This window comes from Mastigoproctus giganteus, chromosome 3 (genome assembly GCF_048544385.1).
Source record: "Mastigoproctus giganteus isolate SK-2022 chromosome 3, ASM4854438v1, whole genome shotgun sequence".
Taxonomy (NCBI): Eukaryota; Metazoa; Arthropoda; class Arachnida; order Uropygi; family Thelyphonidae; genus Mastigoproctus; species Mastigoproctus giganteus.
In genome coordinates this window covers 5412474-5432252 of record NC_143577.1, presented here as the reverse complement: position 1 = coordinate 5432252, position 19779 = coordinate 5412474, and the positions used below count along the sequence as shown (strand labels likewise).

The 19779-nt window shown below is 38.4% G+C and overlaps 1 protein-coding gene across 1 annotated transcript in view; it reads left to right on the top strand.

Annotated features, from left to right (window-relative positions):
- Window positions 1–748: 748 nt before the first annotated feature.
- The window catches only part of LOC150087626 (sterol O-acyltransferase 1-like), a 115023-nt gene continuing 95992 nt past the window's right edge, over window positions 749–19779 (top strand). Inside the window, exon 1 of the mRNA XM_090369833.1 lies at window positions 749–824. The gene's annotated coding sequence lies outside the window, so the exon portion shown is untranslated. The remainder of the gene's footprint in view (window positions 825–19779) is intronic.

The following is a 19779-nucleotide window of genomic DNA, read 5'->3' as shown; positions in this document are numbered from 1 at the left end:
AATTTGCACTGCTTTTGTATAGTGATGAGCAAAATCGAGATGTCATAATCGCTTTTTTCGATTATAGCAAAATTATTCGATTATATCAATCGAATGATTAATTTGATTATGGAAACTCATTTTATTGTGTTATATTATTCAGTTGCTCTTTGCTCTGTTTTATTAATCAAAATTTTGTATATATAGCAATACGTCAGGCTTTGAATTGATTCTCTGCAATGGTCAGCTTTCTCACTTTATCTAGGATATGCGTGTCCTGTGGGTTAGAAATTCATAAATAAATAAAAAGTATTTCCTTCAAATGATAGTATCGAATTATATCATTCGATTATTCGTGTATTAAACACTAAGCAATAAGCAGCTGGTAATACTATATAACTTACATGAACTTATATGTAAATATTCATTCAGTTTTATTCGCAAAAATTAAGTTGTTATATCAACGGAGAAATATCTTAATATTAATTATCACATTCGTAAATAGCGTGACATCATGAAAGAAGCAGAAAAATAAGAAAAGTACCGGCTTTACTAAAAGTTACGTGTAATGTGGGTTTTGACCTCTACGTAAACATCGAAGGCAAGTTTTTGTGTGCAGTACGGTTGCCTATCTTGCACTTGATTTCCCCGGTGTAATGAACTGGTCCAGAACATCACGTGACCGAGCAGATAGTAATGTCCGGGTAATCTGGCTTGCCGACATTCTTGTGGGAGGGCTGATTCCTGAAAGGCGCGGAGTGATGCAAAGGGAAAGTTTGTTTTGCTGCTAGTTTTTACCTTCTCGGATACTGGAACCGGAAAATAATTCTATTCCTGAGTATTCAGTAAGTAACCTCCGTTTTTTGTTATTGTTATCATTATTTTAATCCTAGTTTTACAGAATCAGAATTATATCGTTGGTATTATAAAAACTGAAATTTTTAACAATAATGCAACCCATTTTTACGTTTAATTATGGCTCTATAATTATTATATTTGTATTCCCAATACTGTTCCCCTTTTTTAGCCAGTAGGCAGCTCAGTGAGTGAACAAAAATAGCAAATGATTTAACAATAATAAGGTTGTGAATTGAGAATTATTTTACCTGCTGTTATTAACACGAGGATAACAAAATGCTTGTGAGCAGTAACATATAAATAAATAAATTTTCTGTTTATACTCCAGGACGACCGCACAGTCAGAGGACTCGATATGGCAGAGAAAATGCTAGAAACAGTATATTTAGTAGTCACGCGAGCTTGAATCTTGGTCACCCAAAGCACGTGTTTTTATGTACCCTCGCGCCTGGCCACTTGGCTACGGTGACCTTCATCCCAGGAAGCGGGCCTTCTTGGGTAGCACAGTATAATCACCGTCCTCCCCACACCGAGTGGAAAAGGCTTGAGTTAAATTCCTGTCAATGACGTGAGGAATTTTTATGAGTCTTTTTCACTACGTGGCTGAGTTAGTTGGTCTCAGGCGAGGGTAGCACGGTTTTTCTTCCGGAAACTCGGTTTTTTCATCCAGCAAACAGACAAATCGACCAGAAAACACCCCGATTTACGAACAATAGATATGGCGCAGTACAGTCGAAGTCGCTGATGCGACTAAAACCCCTACAACAACCAACCAACTCTCGAAATTCTAATTCAAGCCTTTTCCGCCCGCTGTGGGAGGATGCTACTGTGTCACCATCGTGAAGGAGAATAGTCAAGGTACTTCCTTCTAGGTCGCGGAGATCGGTTTGTCTGTTAATCACGATGCCCTCTGTAACCATCAGACTGCAATCAGGATAATATTTCTTTTCAGTGCGAATCGCTCTGTGAGAATCACATCGAGAATCAGTTTCAAGATTGAATTTCGATTCATCTGTACGTAGAACAGTGGCTAGACTGGATAGTTTCCAACGTCAGAGGGCTTATCTGGAGGGAAGGAGTTAGGAAGAAACAAAACCATGAGCCATCTCGCTGTAGTTCTGAAGCAGCCAGGAGCTGGAAACAGCGCTGCGTGTTTGCTATTTCCTTATTTAACGTTCGTCATGGAATGTTGCAAGACCTTGGCCGACCTTGAACCTGCCTCACGTCTCTTGTCTCCCGATGTTTCCAATAACCGTGAAATTATGTTATGATACATTTAACACTGTGGTCACCTGTTGCGACTGTTCTGCATCACCTTCGGATTAGCCACCTGAATATTCTAAATTCAACGTTGTATTAGTATTGACTGGCGCTGTTGTAGTGCGCAGTTTTATAGCTCGCCTGATTTGCACGTTCTGGTTTAAAATCACATTTTGATTTATACACTAATTTAAAATGTATACACTTATTTAAAAAAAAATAATAAAAGCTTGGCTGTAAGTACACTTTTGGACTTAGTGTATTTAATTTTTTCTGGATATGTAAGTTTCTCTATTTTTCCTGCGCTTTATTTTTAATATATAAATTGCCACAATATTCGTAAAAGTCATTGGAAATAACCCTGCCCCACTTTATGCATGGACAGTCCGATGATTATTTCACCTCTATCTTGCAAACCAGTCTAAACGTGTTCATCAGTTAACGGCAATCAGTAAGATCTCTTCTGTTTCCTTTATACTATCGTTTTTTTTTGGAACAACGTTCGTAAGTAAATTTTTGAAAATTTATATGTCACATACATTAATCAAATGAGAGAGAGAAGAACTGTGATGGATATAGGGTAGTTCGCTAGTGAATGTTCCGCCCTCAAAAATTGAGAGGAACTTGAAAAATATGATTATTCCTCCCTTCCCCCTTTCTCCTTTCGTAATGCAACTAAGTGCAAGGGCGCACCCATAAAGAGAGCCATTATATTTGACATAGTTATACTGAAATAAAATGGACACCACCCCAACGAAAAAAAAAAAAAAAAAAAGGAAGAAAAAGAAACTTTATTTTGTTGTACTTCAATTAAGCGGAGTTTGACAGTAAACCACGAAAAGAGGCCAAAGTGCCGTTCGAGGTGCAGCTGAAAAAATTGGAACTGTTTTGTGTTCTAGATTTTGCCATCAGTGAACGAATCATCAGAGCACTGACTTAATAATACGATCAACAGAGAACTTGGGACTCTACAGTAATCTAAATCGCGTCTAATGTAATTTGATGTTAAAACTTGCAGTCTGGAGTGGGACGGGTTGTCTTTTTAAAATAAACAGTTTAATTATTATTATTATTATTTTTAATAATAAATGAAAGAAGAGGTAGAATAACGGATTCCAAAGACCTCTGCTCATTGAAATACAATATCTGTAGAAAAGGGTTTGAAAACTGAGCAGCCAAGTTGTAAAATTGGCTGCTTAGTTTTTACAACGTGAATGTCTTTAATACCTGTGGGTAAGAGTTATTGTAATGGGCGGCTCCTAGAACTTCAGTTCAAATTCGCCTCATTTCATGTAAATTAAACAGACTGTAAAAATGGGCCCTGACGTTTAGTAGTGTGTGCTGTGTTGTGCTTAGCTGTCCAGAAGCAGTAATCACCTGGAAAACTGCTTCTGAGTACTCGTCTACACCGTGGGAAGGTTGGCCATTTTCATCTTGTATAGACACAGTCTCAAATTATAAGGCAGAAAAAAACAAAAAAAAACGCATCTCTCTCTTACAAACACACAGGACATCCCAGATACAGTCAAGGTAACCCCAAAATAAAGATTTCCTAAAGAGCAACAGTTTCCTAAAGAGCGACAATTCAAAAACAGCTTTAGAAAAATCCTGAAATAATTTAAAAATTGTTGGACCACATAAAAATAGAATTTCTTGTTCGGGTATCAAGCTCCCAATATTATCTCTAAGAACCTTCCTGAGATTGTTATAGATATTACAATTATATGATTACAATATATGATTCCAACTTTCCTTGGCTCCCCACATACACAAATCTACAATTAGCAGACCCAATGCATACAATTTATCATTCATGGAACAATGTCCCGTTATTAATTAAAAACAGAGATTCCGAGGTGTGTATAAACCAGTTTTTAACATTCTTATTTAATAACAATGTAACATCAGGAATGAACTATTTAGTCACTTGACGGTATCCCATCTCGCCTTCCATAAGTTTATTTTCTTATTTAGACAACGTAATTTTTCTCTTTTTACATTATTATTAATATTAATCCCAATATCATATATTATGGTAGGTATCTGTCTCTTTATGCGATAGCACATACCTCGATAAATAAGGAAGGAATAAATGCAACCACTAAACCACTACCTGGATAACGACACTAGAAACCGTTCTGCATACTTAAGATACGTAAGAGAATTGTGCGTTCTCCTGCTTAAGATACAAGAATTCTAGTCTGAAACTTCCCAATCCGAGTTCTATTAAACCACGCCCCGCCTGCAAACATGGCCATAGGGAGAAAAACTGCTTTGTAATGTGGAAATAATGTCTTATACGAAAGTCCCCAATCAGATTTTGAAATGCGTATTAATGGAGCCAGAAAAATTCTTATTTAAGTACATTAAATGCGGATAGAATGACAATTTGTGGTCTATAACAACTCTCAAATATTTGGTCTCCACAACCATATGTAATTGGCTTCCATTTAATATAATCCCTGGAGGACGGTTAATATGCTTTAATCCAAGAAAGTGTAAGGTATTACACCTGGGAAACAGTAATCCAAAAATAACTTATTCACCTGGTGGAATTCAACTAAACCCAGTACTGGAGGAAAGGGACTTGGGTGTTACGATACGGTCAGACATGAAATTCTCTGAGCATTGTAAACAGGTTGCAAGGAAGGCCCATGGTGTCCTATCGATAATCTATCGAACTTTTGCAAGTAGAGATAGGGACGTGATAATCCCATTATATAAGGCTTTTGTTAGACCACACTTGGAATACTGTGTTCAAGTATGGAGACCGCACCTAAAGAAAGACATCGAGCTTCTTGAAAGGGTGCAAAGACGGGTAACTCGCCTGGTGAGATCGGCAAAAGGGCGTCCTTATGAAGAAAGACTTCGAATATGTGGGTTGCAGAGTTTGGAAACTAGACACCTTAGAGGAGATTTGATTGAGTGTTTAAGGCTCTGAGAGGCATCAGTAAAATGAACGAGAACTAAATTTTCAAGGTTATAAATGATGTTAGAACTAGGGGACATAAATTCAAGTTACGGGGGGAAATGTTTAGATTGGACTGCAGGAAGTTTTATTTTAGCCAGCGAGTTATAAATTACTGGAATAAGTTGCCTTCATGGGTGGTAGAGGCCGATAGTTTGGGGAAATTCAAAGGTCATCTGGTTAGTACTTTCAGGTAAGGGAAGCGCATAGGATGATAGGTTTAATTTCCTTTTTTTTTATTAATTATTGTTATTTTTTTTTTGTCTTTATCATTGTTTTGTTCGGATTTTTTTTTTTTTTTTTTTTTTTTTTTGGCTGGTGCAGCATAAGCCATAGGCTTTCTTGCACCATGCGGCCATTACTAATACTGATACTATATCCAGTTGAGTTCTAAATAACATCATTTTTGTCTTTGTTGTACTTATAGTGAGTTTAAAGTCTTGGGCCCAAGAATATAAATCTGATAAAACATTATTTTGTTCCAGATTCGATCGAGATCTACCAGCAACTTTTATAGTAAGGTCATCTGCGAAGGCTATTACATGATAGTTTTGAAATGTTCGGGAAGCCAATTCTGTAATACAAGATTCCAAATGAGAGTTCCCGGTACCGAACCCTGGGGGCAGGGGCGTATTCAGGGGTGGGAAGAAGGGGCATATGCCCCTCTTTAACCCTAATTTTTTTTGAACGCCTCCTGGTTTCTAAAAAAACTCACTGGTCAGCATGCCCCCTTCCCCTTACGATGACACCTGGACATGGTCGCCATGCCCCCCGTTACGATGATATCTGGATACACCACTGTCTGGGGGGCTCTGTCGAAAAAGTTGTTTTTAACCTGAAAATATGTTGATTTAACAAACACATACCTGTCAGAAAAATTCCCCCTAAACAGTTTATATAACTTGATGGGACAATCTGCACTATGCAACTGAGCGAGAGCAACCTCCCACCATAGTGAGTCGAATTCCCTCTCAAAGTTCATATAGATAGCAAGTTCATATTTAAATGAAGAACTTTCAATATGTGATTCTAAATCACTGGATTTAAACGGTGAAAAAGCCATATCGTTTTAGGGAATTCTTACTGAGTACCAAAAGATCAGAAAGATGATAGCCGTCGACCGTTCAAGAATCTTGCCAAGATTGGACAAAGTGCAACTGGTAGATAAGATTTGGGTTCTAATACAGGTTTATCAGGCTTCCTAAGAAGTTTAAATATAGCTATTTTCCACTCTTGAGGGGAAAAGTCCTTCGCACACGTTTATTGTACATTGTATATAAGCAACACAACATGTGGTAGAAAAATTAAAAATTCTTGCTATAAATATATTTTCTATTAAGTCCATCCCTGGGCATTTTGTAGTATTAATTTTCTTCATGATACTAGTCAATTATTGATTCGTAAACAGAGATACTGCCATCTGAGTTTTTGATAGTCTTGATTACCTTTTCTAATAACTGACTGAAATTATGAGTCCTGTAAAAGATCATATAAAGGAAATAATCGCGTTAATAAACAGAATCTTCGCTAAAAGGCTTGTCTCTCTCTCTCTCTCTCTCTCTCTCTCTCTCTCTCTCTCTCTCTCTCTCTCTCTCTCTCTCATCTTATCTGCAATAGCTTCACTATAAGTATATTTTTCAACGTCATTAGCCTATTTACCTCATGATTGTGGACAGTCCAGACATCGTTGATATTGGCGCGTAGCCCGACATACCGATCTTCATAAAATTGCAAGTTAGCATTAGCAGGCAGTGGCAAATGATGCAAGAAAGCAAACTTATACAGCATCAGCCAAAAAAATAAAACTCCCATTTCATCTATTCATTTACTTCGATACTTTGTCCTTGAATTTATTTAAACGATCAACTTCCATAACAACAACAGATGGAAGTTGATCGTTTAAATAAATTCAAGAACAAAGTATTGATTATATTCTACATCTATTCTGCAACCGTTTTTCCTCAACATGAATTTAAGCCCCATTACCTGTGTAATCTGAGCAAGAGGAAGAATCTCATCAGCACTGACTTTGCTCAAACCATTCAAATCCTTGAACACCTCAATCAGATCACCTAGTAGGTGCCTTGATTCCAGATGCTGCAATTTGCAGAACTGAAGCCTTTAATGGTAAACGCACTTCTTTGTTCCCCTTACCAATCTCATTGCCCTTCTCTATGCTTGTTCCAACAGCTCTACATCCTGTCTAAAATGAGGCCTCCAGACTTGTATGCAGTACTCAAGATAGTCAGATCCTCCAACGCCAACCCCATGTAGGAGTTCCACAGGGTGGAGTTTTATCTGGACTTCTCTTTACCGCCATGATGATCCCGTTCTGCAACGGTAGGAATGATGTATGCACTTATGCAGACGATATTAAGATCCTGACACCCATCCAACCGTCCATGAACAATAGGGCATTGTGTGAGCAGATTAATTATAAGCTTCTGAACTTATTCGTGTACTTAGACAAATTTGGCTTGGCCCTAAATCCGCAGAAGACTGTAATCATGGTGTACTCGCTCAAAAAATCGCCTACGCTCGTACACCCGAAACTTAATGAATGGATCCCAGTTGTTGAGACGCATAGAGATCTGGGAGTAACATTTGATACGAAACTTACGTTCAAGTCTCATATTGACCTGATTGTAAAGAAAATGAACTACTTACGTTGGGCAACAAAAGAGCACCTCTTGCACGTGAACCCCACGATATTTAAGAACCACAGTGTATTTGGCCATTTTGTATGGCGCAGAATTGTGGGCTGCAGCCACATTACGAGAATATATGCGAGTGAATTCTGGCTGCTGAAGTGGGCAAACCATAAGCACCATCTCCCTCAACAGTTAAGGACCACGCAGCTCTCTGAACAGCTTAAACTGCAGCGTTTACCAGACATCATTGCCTGGAAACGATTAATAACTACAATCAAAATGATGACTGGCACGATATCATCACCATGCTTCTGGCAGCTTTGTGAGTGGCACATTCCGCCATTTGCATTAAGAGGCACAAAATCCTTGAGAATGAAGACCAACAGACTGAAGATGGCCGACAGGTTTATACCCGCCAGTGCGTTAGAATGAATTCAGTGCCTAACACATATCGGAATTGACCTACTAAGGCTCATAGAAGATCTGAAATATAGGAAACAAACCGCAGTGTGGCTCGCTGAGGCTACTGTTGCCTAGTAGTTGTGTGAATTTCTGTCAAGAACTGTGTGTACGCAATTGAATAATGTATATCTCGCACAAGTTGATCAGTGGATGTGATGTTAAGATAAACTTTTGCATTACAATTGCCAGGACTCTAGACAGAAATGTAGTGAAGAGTAATGCAGTTTAAATGTCATCTTTTCGTGTATATTTAACCTTTCTTGTATATTTTAGACATTCTTTTATTCACATTTTATGGTAATCCCCTGGCATTTTCTGCCGTGAAGGGAATTTGTCACTTACCAATGTACACCTATATTTTAAATTTGGTAGGACAAATAAAGATTTATTATTATTATTATTATGTAACCTGACCATTGCTTTATACAAAGGGATAATTACCTCCTTATCCCTGCGAGCAAAATTCCTGTATATCATTGACAAAATCCCATGAGCTGTCCTGGTAGCTTGTCTGCATTGCTCCTGTAATAAAGTTTATATTATTACACACCATCAGGCATCTCTCATATTGTGGACTTATACTTCATAACTGGGTTGTCACTATTGCAACAACAGGGTACCTGCCCACCCACCGATGATAGGACAACAGCCCTAAAACGGTCACCAGGGGGAGTCTGATAATCACAGAGTTTCCGAGAATAGGTAACAACACGTCTTTCCCACTGGGGTAGCGTTGCCTATTCGTGGAGTTTGAGTTTTTGAGTGGTGTGCATTGAAGGAGTTACCGTCCCTTTCATTCTTCTACACCGTTTCTTTTCTTCTTGTACCTCTCCTACTATAACTTCCCCCCTCTACCTTTTGCTTTTCTAAGTATAATAGGGACAAGTAGACAGTAGAGTTATTATCCCACACATATACAAACAAGCTTCGAAGTGGTGCCGTCTGGGTGGTGATATCCGCCGAGAGGAGTTAACCTTCTCTTCCTCTTGCACACATTTTTGCAATAAGTAAGATTACTTTCATGGTGAAACAAACGATAGCAGATTTAAACCTCCTTAACATCTGGAATTTTGTTGTAATTCGGGTTCCATCAGAATTTTTTCCGAAACGCATCCGAGTTAACTTCAAACCTCATCAAACAAAATTTGATCGCAGCTCACCAAAGTTTGTAGTAGTACAGGAAATTACTTAACCTTGACCTTGATGCAGACCAGTGATCAAAGAATACAGGTAAATTCATATAAAAATGTGAATTGTTCTTTCTGTTAACTTTAATCATTTAAATTTCTCATTTCTATCTTGATTTGTTATCTTTTCTTATATGTGAAGATTCAGCTGGTCTCTGTTCTGGGGGTCTCCCGTTTGATCTTATGTACTCAATTGGGATTATTAAAGACTATTATTATTATTAAAGAACCAAACATAGTCCACATTATATACCACAGTGTACATTAGCACATCCACATTATATACCACAGTGTACATTAGCACATCCACATTATATACCACAGTGTACATTAGCACATCCACATTATATACCACATTGTACATTAGCTTTCTTCTTTTCTGTACATTTGTCGAAGATGTCTTTTTCTTCATGCACTTGTTTCACAAACTGGAGCTTTAAACTATAATTTTTGCCTCCAATTTCATAACGAACGTTTGTACTGTCCATTAATCAGATTAAATTAAACAATGTACTCGAAGTATTTCTTTAACCTTTGGAGATTCATTTAGAGATCGGTCCTGTAATACAGGAAACCCCTGCTGAGTTCATGACTCTCACTCGTACTTTGACGGAATATGAGAAGCAGCGTTCTGCAAGAGGTTATCCGATTTCGCCTCTTGTTACATACGATTCAGTTGCCAGTGACGTAAAAGGGATTTGCTCTGGACACTTCGATACGATTAACCGACTAAGTGAAGGTCACCTTTACATACGACGTGACAAACAGGTAACAGAAACGCATACCTTGGTTTCACATTGTAGATTTATCTTAACAATGAAACATTTTAAGCAGTTTGTGAGGACCTTGACATCACCAATTTAACGAGGTTAATTGGGTTATATCATCAGGAATGATGTGTCAATCCTAGTTTAGTGTTAATTTATCGCAATATTACGGATTTATCGGTACACCATGTGAGGTGAAAGGTGTTCAATCCGTAGTTCACCTGTGTGGAGCCACGACAGCCCTTGAAAACTCTTCCGCGAGGTTTTCCTGTTTGGACTTCGCGGGGTAGTAGCCTACATACGAAATCGCGCATGATTAACTTCCTTTATGAGAGTAATTAAACTTCGATTAACCAACTGCGCGAAATAATTAGCTTTTTTAACATAATTATTTCCTCCACGGGGTTATTTACTGTTTGTTTTTATTGTTATATTAAGCAACTCAATTGCGAGTCGTTTGCCTTTCGGAGTGCTGCTGGGCAAGGGACAATAAGATTTTACTACATTTTTGCCTGTTGCTTGTCGTTTGAGCTCCTTCCTCCCAAAAAAATTATATATACGGTACGTAATTCATAATGATCGGGAACTGATAAAGTAAATGATGGTGGAAGCTCATGCACCTCAAGCCTTCCCTCTGGTAAATCCGATACACAGAATTCAAGGCGACGTATTGGTTGGTCCTTGAATTAGAGACTGATGGGCATGATTAAGTTGGATGAAGTTTCTAGCGGGTGTTTGCAAGAATATGTTTGGAGCTCCTGTTCTATGCATGTCTCCACCACTTAGGAGATCAACGACCCGTATAATTCTTAGTACGGTCAACGTAGCCCAACTTCTGATCATTATGCAAACTGTTGAAAGAACGAAACAGTAGGAAGTTCATTTTGAATGGATTGTTTATTGATTCATGGCTATTCCAAGCTATCCTGCAGGGACGGCTTTAGGCACGTTGGCGTCCCTAAGCAATTTCCATTGAATATACTTTACGAGGTGCCTGTAATAAGCGCTCACTGTAACTTCCGCCTATTACAGGTCTCTCCATGCAGTTCTATCTCGCTTATTGCCTGGAGAAGATCCCGCTGGGTTGGGTATGACAATGTTCATATTTAACACATTATTTCCCCCCTTTCCTTTATGACTTTCATTGCTACATATGACAGTGCGTTCTTAATCGTGTGATTCGCAAGCAACGAACAAGTGGTCGGTGCATCAATCAAAAATCAGTAAGTTGATCCATATTTTAAAAAAACATGTTAGTTTTATTTATATTTGTAAACCTCCGTTTACATCTAGATACGTGTAACAGAACTTGTTTGAGATATAGTCGAGATACATCAGCTTACACAAATGCTCACATAAATTTATGACGAGATGTTTCGCGCGTTGACTTTTCTAGATAAGCGGTGGATATCGTGATTTTAGCATATACAGGAAAGTCGCAGAATTTTACCAATGAGAATTTCCTTCATTTCATCAGATTTTTCGAGGAACGGAATTTTCTCCCATTTATGTTTCGCTTTATGTGCTAAAAGTAATCGTGGTACAAAAGTGTATAGTCAGAGTAAAACGTCACTTTATAACGAGGCGCTTTAGTATATACAGGGTGTTTCAGTTAAACGTTTCAGAACTTCTAAGAGGGGTAGGGTACATCCTGACAACTCGAAATCATATAGCAATGTGGGGTCGGAAATGCTTTCCTGAAGCGGTGTTGTACACAGAAGCACCATAAAGAAAAGAGACCGTAAGTGAGAAATCGTTTTAATAATACATGAAAAGAAGCAAAAGGTACATGGATTAAAGTAAGTGTTCGAAGTTTCTTCCACGGGCTACAATGCACGCCTCACATCTCCGACGCATGGACATCCGAACATTCTGGAATACTCCAGGCGAATTTCGAATTTCTTCGGCAGCTACTGCGATTCTTGCAACCAGCTCCTCAGCATTGTCAACAGGGGTGTCATAAACTAGCGATTTCATATGACCCCAGAAATAAAAATCAAGACATGATAGGTCGGGTGACCGAGCAGGCCAACGCACGGGACCACCACGTCCGATCCACTGTTGACCAAATGTGACATCCAGGTAGTTACGAACATCTCCGCTATAATGGGCAGGGGCTCCATCGTGTTGGAACCACATTGTCTGTTGCGTCGATGCAGAAATCTGTTCATCTCTCAAAAGTTGTGGCAATACTTGCTGCAGAAAGATCAAGTAGATAGGTTCGGTTAGACGACACGGTAACAGGTAAGGTCCGATGAGGTGATCTCCCATAATACCGGCCCATACATTGACCGAAAATCGAATCTGTGCTGCACGACGTCGTATTGCATGCGGGTTCTCGACCGCCCAGATATGGTCGTTATGCGTGTTGAAAATTCCTTCCCTTGTGAAGGATGCCTCATCGGAAAACAACACTTCAGCAGGAAAAAGGGGATTTGTAGCACATTTTCCAAGGTACCACTGTGCGAAAGCAATAAGAGGTTGAAGAAACTTCGAACACTTACTTTAATCCATGTACCTTTTGCTTCTTTTCATGTATTATTAAAACGATTTCTCACTTACGGTCTCTTTTCTTTTTATGGTGCTTCTGTGTACAACACCGCTTCAGGAAAGCATTTCCGACCCCACATTGCTATATGATTTCGAGTTGTCAGGATGTACCCTACCCCTCTTAGAAGTTCTGAAACGTTTAACTGAAACACCCTGTATATGTACATAAAGTGACAAGGGTCTTCACTATGTCTGTCCGTCCGCATGTAATAATTCTATTCATAGTAGGTAGTTTTTTATGAAATTTTATATTTGGGTTTTTTCTAGAAAGATTTGTAGAGTAATTCCAAATTTCATTGAAATCGGATCAGTAAAAATCGGGAAATCATTATTATTTATTTATTTTATTATATATCATATAGGCTATACCGTATATTGTAACTTCAGCACTGGACTTAATGTTTGTTGCCATGCGCTGATTGGGAAAATGAATGGCAATGTGTCAGATGCGCAAAAACGAATTTTTTTTTTTTTTTATATAAATCATCTTATTACTAATTGCTTTGTGTATTGTATTTTATTTATTCAGAACAGAGAAGCTATTCGTGTTCTGTTTTATTCGAATCTTTGACACACTGTGTACAATTAAATTCAAGTTTTCTTTTATGAGATTTCATTAAAACAAGCTCTTAGAAACTTTATTCGTCCTTTGGCAGTTGTCACCGATTTTTTTTTTTTTTTGCCATAGATTTGTTTCTGAAAATGTTAATACAGTACTATAGTTCATACTTCATGCATATATCAGCAAAAATCGCGGAACATGTATACAAGTTCTGATACCTGTATTCAGATGTAAACGCTCCATAACAAACGTGTCCTTGGGCAATATAATGTATATGTATGTCCGAACAGATGTTATTAACACTTTCATAATAATAAATTAAGGATATTTATATTATTTTAATGTGTTCAGTTGAATGGGGGCCCGTAGTGGGAAAAGGTTAAAAAATTACATAGTACATCATTCGTTGGTGTCCAACTTTTTTTTTTGTTTTTTTTTTGTGACTGTGGGGTTATTTGGAACTCTGGCGCACATTTTTGTCTGATACCCCACAAAATATGGGGGACACAAAATATATATTTATTTCCCTGGAGCCTTCAATATTTCGAGGCCGTAACAAATAATCTGCTTTACTGCTTCCCGTTCTTGGTTGAGGGCCACGTAGTACAAAGAAATTCATACTTTAATATGAATACAAAAAACACATGATGTTTTCCGAATTGGACAGTATCCACTTCGTGTTTCCTAACGTTGCAGCTGCCAATTACTAATCCCTCTCCGACCGTTATTTTGAGATAACGCGGTTTATATTTGTACAGTACTGTATATATTTTCATATGCCTTTCTAGCACATTACTGTTCTGGAGCATGTATATATTAAACTAAAAAAATTTTGTTAAGTTTTCCTGTAAATAATTTTATTTCATTTATGATTAAACTAAAAACAAAAGTCTTCTTAAACAGAAGAGCGTGAAACTATTGCTACTTATATCTCTATATTGATTAAAGTGTAAAGTGTGTTTGGGGTCTAATGGCACCAGCGTATCTAGATATCATCGTAAGGGGGTGGCGATCAGGTGTTTGGATGTTCTTTTCTTCGTTTTTTTAGATAGACCAGGAACACGTGTTTTATTGATTGATCAATGTTTTACTGATTATTATCTTTATTTGAATATTAGGAAAGCAAGTAAATAATAATATTAATCATAAAAAAATGCAATAATATATCATTTCCAAACATTTGGCAATAGAACACACGGAACAAACAGGTTTATGAAATACACGTGTATATAAGAAAATTATAAAAGGAAAGAATAATAGAAGTATGCAGAGACAGATTTATTATTATTAGCCATATGGTGCAAGAAAGCCTGAGGCTTATGCTGCACCGGCCAAAAAAAAAAAAAAAAAATTCCCTATTACCCTGAGAGAGAGAGAGAGAGAGAGAGAGAGAGAAGTAAAAAGGAATCACCAAGAAAGGGAAGAATGATGATATCCAGCTGAGGACCCTGGGTGTGCCAAGCCCATGCTCACCAGATGTCAGCCCCTGGATTTACAGTGAATCTTAAGCTTCAGGGCCCCTCACTTGCACGGGACCTGGTAGGGGCCATAGCAATATGTTCTCATGGTTATATGTTTTTGTAAGATTTGAAAAAGTAGGATATTTTAACCACCACTGTCTCTTTCCATTTCGACTTCTCCTCCGTCACACTGTCAGGTTGGATGGCATTAGAGTCACGGGTGCTGGCAGGATATTTTGCAAGGGGGGTGCATGTGTGAAATGGGAATAAATTTTTGGGTGGGAAAAAGAAAATGCATTCTTTCAATTAATTTAAGTTTGACTGATTTACGTGTACAGCTGAGCCAACGTTTCGTGATTGGCGGGAGAAAGGACGTATTGTTTTAATGTTTCAAATTACTTCGATATCCAGTAAACTTGCACCACTTTTGGACTTCGAATGTTCCTGGTGCACTTTGCATGATCTTGCCCCATGCTGTCAGCATCCATGGTCTGAGTGACCATCGGCTTTAAAAGAAAAATACAAAGAAATCTTTTTTCTTAACCGTATTCTTATCTGCTTTCGTTTATGAATTTTCATAAACGAAAAAAAAAAAAAAAAAAAAATTAGTGACCTACTCAAAGTAATTGAATCATCACAAACGAAAAAGGGCAAATTTTCATCAACACTCTGTTAAACCTATTCAGAACAGTGGTTTGCATGCAGAAACGATTTAAGTTACTGCATCTTTGTTCTGGGCAGTCTGACCCAGTAATTCGAAAAGTGAACCACGATAACGTGACCCTCTGTATTAGGAAAGTAAGACCATCGAATTTCAAAGAAAGGAAGTTGAAGAGTTCTGAGTGATGGTGGAAATTCCTATTATAATATTTTTCTGATCTGTAAATGATCCAGCAATGAATTTTCAATTAAAAAAAAAAAATTACTGACAGAATAATAAAATTACAAACCGTTCTCTCAAATTGTTTGGACCATTCATAATTTGTGACTTATATAATATCGCCGTAAATACACCATAATTTACCCATAAGTTCAACTACATAAGTAGTGTAATGGCATCATTTGATTTTTATCTCATATTGTGGCTCCCTTCAACAACGAGATACCAGGCATTGCACTACTTTGAATAAATAATGCTTCTCTAGTAGAGGTTGTTGTTGTTATTTGGTTTTTAGGAGCATTAGTAACTAAGGCCATATTGCTCTGGGGATATGCGGTGGTCATTCCCTGACCTTTACGTATCCTCTGTATTTGGTGGTCACGGGCTTGAACCCCGGTCTAATCAAGAAGCGTGTGCTACGCACTGCTGCTCCTGCCCACTTGGCTACTGAGGTGCCCTCTAGTAGAGGAGACTACTGTTATTTATTCTCAGTGGGCACCACCACCCAGACATGTTTCAGAGCTTGTTGGCTCACTCATTGGTGGGGGGTAGCCACAATATGAGATAAAATCAAACGATGCTGTTACACTACTTATGTAGCTAAACGTATGGTGTATTTACACTGATATTATACAGGGTGTCGGTACAAACGTTTAGGGGAGGTAGGTAACATCTAAAGGAATGTGAATCGCATAGGAACCCATAATCGGAAAAATTACGGGGAAAGTAGTAGCAGAGGCACAAGAAGCAGAAATGACACAAGACAGTAATTAGTGGCAAAAATTTATTTGACATAATATTAACAATGGAGTATGAGATGGATGCATTTCATGATGTTACAACAGATGCTCGAAGGTTCCACCATGAGATGTGATGCATATGCGACACTGATGCATCATGGACTGGCGGACATGGTCGAACACACCTGGAGTTTCTTTGACAGTAGCAGTAGCGCAGAAGAGTCTCGCCATGAGATCCATTTCCGTCTCCACAGGCGATTCATACACGATAGATTTGAGGGCCCCCACAGAAAGAAATCAAGGCTCGATAAATCAGGTGAGCATGGGGGCCAGACAAAGGGTCCACCATGGCCAATCTATCGACGCCCAAAACGCCTGTTCAAATGGTCACGAACACACCTTCCATAATGGGCAGGTGTCCCGTCACGTTGAAACCAAATGTTGTGTCCCACATTTGCTGGAACATTGTCCCTGGTAGAACTTGTTCAAGAAAGATCCGATATTTAGCGGAGTTCATACGGGATGGTAACAGGTATGGGCCGACTAATCAGCCACCAACCATTCCTGCCCACACATTTATTGCGTTGCAAAGCGATGTTGTGCCACATGGGGACGCACACCGTGTGGTTTGTCGTGAGCCCACACATGAGCATTGTGCTGATTGAATAAGCCTTCCTGAGTGAAATAAGCCTCATTCGTCAACAAAACATAGGCTGGAAAATTCAAGTCTTGAACACTTTCTTGGAGAAACCACTGTGCAAAAGCTACATGTGCAGGATGATCTTGGGGGAGCAGTAACTGAACCCTTTGGAGATGAAAGGGGTGTAAGGAATCGTCGTGCCAGACACGCTGTACACTGCAACGAGACACTCCTAGGGCAGAGGCAACGGCAGTAAGTAGGATTATTCTGGACGGCATTCAACACACTTTCTTCCATGGTGGGAGTTCGCGTCATACGTGGTCTGCCCGCACTACTCCTGTTACCTCTAAATGACCCATAATTGCACACATGCAAACAAACGGTGGTTCGATACATGTCTGTCTGTGAAACGTTCTCCTTAAATTTGTTGAGTGGCTCGTCCATTGCTCTCTGCTAATCCATACACTAGGTGCATGTCTGCCAGCTCACAGTTCATATATCGATGCATGCTCTTCATGCGGCGACTACTGCTTGAATGAGTAAACCAGAAATTTTCCCTCTCGCGAACTGATGAACAGTGCTGTGTACCGACTTACGGTGACGTTTATGGTTATGGGTTCCTATGTGATTCACATTCCTTTAGATGTTACCTACCTCCCCTAAACGTTTGTACCAATATTTTTGAGAAACCCTGTATAATTAATTTTAACTCATAACATATTAGGCCTTGTGCATTTAGTCTTCAACATAATTTGTGAATGTAAACTTATGAAAACTAGAATTATAAATATGCTAACCTGAAGGCCATTGAAGTCGAATGATCAAGCACAAGGGTGCATAAGTACACTTACCTTGAGTGACCGGGGTTCAAGCCTATGACCATGGGTGCCAGCAGCATGGTGCAAGTGCACCACCTTTGGATTTCAAAGTAATACACAATTTTTAATATTTTCATTAATTTATTGAAATGTTAAAACAATACAAATTCTTTCTTTCAAAATAAAAGTGTTTCTCCCACCGATCATGAAACGTTGGCTCAGCTGTACACGTAAATCAGTCAATTTGAAAATTTGGTGAGCAAAAAAATTATTTCTGCATGCACCACCTTTCAAAATATTCTGCCGGCACCAATGCCAATTAAATACGGTGCCATTTCTTCTATTCTCCCTATCTTGTGAACTTCTCTGACTGTGTGGTAGCCTGGAGCATAAAGAGCAAATTCATTCATAAAATCACTTATTACAGAATCACTACAAAGTTTGCATTGCATTGCACACATAAAGCAAATCAATGCACACTTCTCTCTTCAGAGGTGCGCATTCATTGTTTACTGTGAGCAAAAGGGGAAAACTGGCAAGGACATGAAAATAACTTTTTTTAAATTCATATTACATCTTTCTATAATCTGTAAATGATCCGGCAACAGGTTTCAATTAAAAAAAAAAAGAAAAAAATACTGACAGCAGAATAACAAAATTATAGATCATTCTGTCAAGTCGTAACAAAATGCAAAGAATAGTAAAAAAAAAAAATAAGAAATCTAGAGCGACGAGTAACTTTATTATCAAAACTGGACGACCTTTTGACTGTTGCAGACATCATGGAGCATTCAACATTTGTGAACAGAGGCAGACTGGGTCAAAAATTCTTTCTGGGGAAAACTTTTAGCGTCCTCACAACAATGTTTATGGCCATGCAATTGCACATAGGTCTCCAGCTTCCAGCCCATCGGGGTTTCCCTGGTAAGTCTTATGGCCAGTCTGCCTCTGTTTGTGAATGGTCCATCAAGTAAACTAATGAAAACTGGAATAATAAATTTGCTTACATTTTCAGCCTTTCTATCACAGGTTAGAAAAGAATGCTTGAATGGGTGATTTTTTTTTTTTCGTGCTCTGCTCCGAGAAACTCGAAAATGTAAAATCACTACACTTGACAATGCAGAATTACAGAATAGCACATGATAAGAGCTGCAGAGCTTTCTTTCTGTGCCAATAAAGCAAAATGAAAATATCTGGTTGGCTGAATTTTTTTGTTTCATTTCCCACTCTCGTTTCCCCACTTTTTCCTTCAAGTAACTTTGCAACAAATTTTCCCACCCCAAGCGAAAACAGAACAGATACATATAAAATGTATTAAAACCGACAACGTCCAGTCTTGTTGGCTGTATAGAAAGAAAGCAATAGACAAGGGTAGAATGTGGTTGTGAAAATAGTAAATGACCTCAAACCATAAATTTAATGAAACTGCATACTTTGGAGTGACATGTTGGACAAACAATTTGTGTGATCAAAACCCGCTAATTTTGGGGTGACTGAAGTAGACATTTTACTCTTCCTTGTCATTGCTTAATTCGCTCTCTGAACACCACGAGATAAACGCTAATTACACAAAGAGTTCCTTCCACTGCATCGGTCACTTACAAAAGGTCATCGACATAGATGAGGATCGAAGGATCTGGCAATTTAGATGTCTGTGGTTAGCATAGTAATAACTCATTTATAGCCCTGTAGTTTTTCGTTTCAGATAAACAAAAAAAAAAGGAAAGAAAAAAACTAGATTGTTATGTGACAAATTTGTGTATTCTAAAATAAAACATTGCCCTGCAACAACAATCAGTGTACCCACCCTTGTTTCCCCACTTTCTCTTTCAGGTAACTGACTTGAAGTAACTATTTTTTGTAATCAACCACTAAAAAACATGTTATTCAGTGGGCGTTGGTCTAGTTCAGTGCTACTAAAAGTGTGGTCTGCGGACCGGCAACGGTTCGTGTAGGTATATCCTGTCCCAGCACTTTATTTCTTTATCTTTTTTCCT